Source organism: Lathyrus oleraceus, chromosome 5 (assembly GCF_024323335.1).
Source record: "Lathyrus oleraceus cultivar Zhongwan6 chromosome 5, CAAS_Psat_ZW6_1.0, whole genome shotgun sequence".
NCBI lineage: Eukaryota > Viridiplantae > Streptophyta > Magnoliopsida > Fabales > Fabaceae > Lathyrus > Lathyrus oleraceus.
The window spans coordinates 63,613,006-63,616,501 of record NC_066583.1 but is presented as its reverse complement, the minus strand read 5'-3'; positions in this window follow the sequence as shown (position 1 = coordinate 63,616,501).

Here is a 3,496-nt window from a genome sequence, read left to right as displayed (position 1 = left end):
TTCTAGTGTCAGAATAATTTCTTAACCGTAAATAGATCTTATGTGTACAAGAAGGATGACCTATTTCAAGAAGAGGTATACTTGAAGAGGCGGTTAATGATCTTTTCTAGGGAGCTTAGTTGTGTTGACTAGTCATTCTTTCTAATGTAGCGTCAAGGAAATGGTTGAAATGGTTCGTTGAGACCCACCTGCTGATAGATGCTAGCACCAAAGAAAAGAGAAAGGTTATATTTGGTAAGTGTCATAGAAATATTTCATTTCTTGATTGTTTCCTTGAATAACCTTTTTTTGCATCTGTCTTGTTGGTTACACAAATGCAATGAAGTGCGAGAAAATAATGCAGTAGATGAAGAAAGATTCCTGAGATATATCTCTTCTATAAGGTGTTAACAATACTCCTGGTATCGGGGAAGTGGCATCATTAGGGGTTTATGTCAAGTCAGTTACTCTAGTTACCCATCCACCGGCACAAATGGGAATTTAAGGCTCTTATGACCGAGTTGAGTTGGAGAATGACTTCTGCTTGTCACAGCCCAAGGACAGGGAAGTTATATCTCTTATCTAGAAGCTCAAAGTGACTCATGAGGAAGGATCATTCGTCATACACCCTCGGATACTTGGTCGAAACCTAAGGAGATGTGCTTCTGCATGGGGTTTTGCATTGATTATGACTACATTGCCCTATTCGCTTATGGCATCCTAAGTCCTTGTACGATCAACGAGATTCAGACCTTTATTTTTTAAGAAGGTTCTTCTTACATTGTGAATAAGGTCGAGGCTGCTTGTGATGAGGAATTGTTGTATACGACGTATTATACTTGTAAGTCATCAACCGTCTTGGCCTTTAGTGATGTCGGGTGAGGAGAATTTTTCATGTCATACCATCTTTAAAATGATAGGGAGGCGCTTCAAGGACATGTTAAGGCCCTGACTATTGAACGAGATCAGTATCCGGAGGAACATCATAATGTTGTTTCCTAATTTTCACTAATGGAATATGTTGAAGATGTGTTTGGTTATCCAGACACTTTGGTTGATAATGAATCTCTTATTTCCACTTAACCATCACAATCCAAGGTATAGGCCGTTATTAATGAGACAAATCGGTCCTTGGATCCTACTTAAAAAAGGATATAAGGGATTCATGCTTCTTTGAATGAATCTTAAATAGGTGAGAAGAAGAATGAAGATAGCCTCCGTGATATGCTTAACTCAACCATCAAGTTTGAGACTTATCATGTCGAAGTTTCGTCTTGGTTTTTCATAAGGATACGTAATTTAAATGTGATAATGTTAGGCCTAATGGCATATTTTCTTTAACTGATGCCCATGAAATATGTTTTCAAATAACCATATTAATATTAATACGAAATCCTAAATTTTTTAATAATATTCAATTATTGGTGCAAGCAAATACAAATATACATACTACTCATTTTGGTCATAATTATAAACAAAAATAACTACTTTCACACTAATTTAGAAAGATAGTTAAGCATAATTAATTTTTTTGATTTCTTGTACAATTAAAGTGAAATATTCCCTTAGTTCTATTTCATGAATCAACTACCAACATTAAATACTTTTGGATTAAATTAAGAGTATACTAATAATAGAAACATTAATTAATTTGAAAGTTAATGATTTTTGTTTATAACAGTGACCAAAATTTAATGTGACTTTTTCTTTCCTTATAATAGTGATCATATAGAGTCCTATTTTATTAGACATGAGTATAACATGAGAGTATAGAAATATTTCTCACTTATAGTAATGTTATTTTGACAACAAACTTTACATTTACATCGTATTTATTGCTCATAAATACGATGAAGAATGTTTTTGTTTACATTTGTTTTTTAAATTACTTTTGTAACCCACATATAAATTTTGTTATCAATCAATTTTATTATTATATTAATTAGAAAAATATATATTATTAACCACCTATTTTGTTTATAACTCATTAATCAAGCTTACTATTTCACTAACCAATAAAATACATAACATTAATGTTGACATTAAATTATGAAATATAATAACGAGTATTTACACTCTATTAATCAAGTTCTAATATTAAATTATGAATTATACGAAATATAACACATAAAATTCATGAATGGAATGTATATTTCATATTTTAATGTTAGAACTTGATTAATATTATGCATTTTATTGATTAACTAAGTAGTAAACTTGGTTAATGAATTATAAATAAAATATAACATATTTTGGTGGTTAATGCAATAATAAAATTGATTATTGACAAAAATAAATATGTGACTAAAAATATTTTAAAAACAAAAATATTTTTTTATAAATATTATTATTTTCAAAAAACATTGTTCACTGTATTTATGAATAGTAAATACGATGTAGATGTAAATTTTGATGTCAAAATAACATTACTCGTTCACTTATTATAAAGAAGTGAGACATGCCTCGTTTGACGGACTCGGATTCCCTGCGGTCAAAAAACACTGCATTCACGCATTCATTCTTAAATAGTCGTAGTTCTGATTTAAAACAAATAATTTTGGGGAAATCATATCTGCTTTTTTTAATCGTATGATCAAGTTCGAATGGCTAAAAATATCCTGACAGCGTGAATGCGATAAAATCATGACCGAATGAGATTCAATTTCCATTTGGACCTACCACCATGTTGGCCATGAATACCCCAAGTGTATTGGATGTTACGCTCATACTACAAGAGCATTCATTATTTGTCGTTGTTAAAACTAGGGGTAGAAAACGGGTATGTCCTGTTTGGGTCTGTCCCATAAAAGTTTGCAAAAAATAGAGTAGGGTGGGGCGGGCATTTTTTAGGGTGCGGGCCTAAAATTTTGTCCTAACCCATAAAGAAGTAAGTGCAAGGTGAGGGCGGGCTTGCGGGTATTGCAAATTTTAAGCCTAAAAATTACAAAATTTATGTAAATGTTTGTGTCCGTAAAAGTCCGCAACAAAACAGAGTGTGACGGAACAAACATACCAAAAGTGTGAGGCTAAAACCTTGATCCGTCCTGCAAAAAATTATGGGCAAATGGGCATGTCTGGCAAACCGAACCCCTTTTGACACCCTTCGTTAAAATCCCTAGTATATAAAATGTGATTTTTTTGAAGGGTTTCACCCTTGGGAAAGATGGGGGATAAAAGATAAACATTGTGAAGGGTTTCTCCTTATAGATAAATGGTATGTTAATTTAAAATTTGAATATTGATTTTGACATGGAATTTGCATGGAGCTGAAATAGTAATGTCATAAAAACTATCTATTGGAACATGGGATGTTTCTAGACAGTTTTTAAGAGGATCTTTCCGAAGAATAGTTTTTATGAAATATAGTTAATTAGTTTATTAATCAATATGTAGGGTTTAAATAAGAAGTAAGAAAATAATAGAAAATATTTAGTAATTTATTTATTTAAAATGTATTAGTTAGGCTAATATAATTAACTTTAAATATATTTTAGTGATAAAATTGTACTTAATTTAG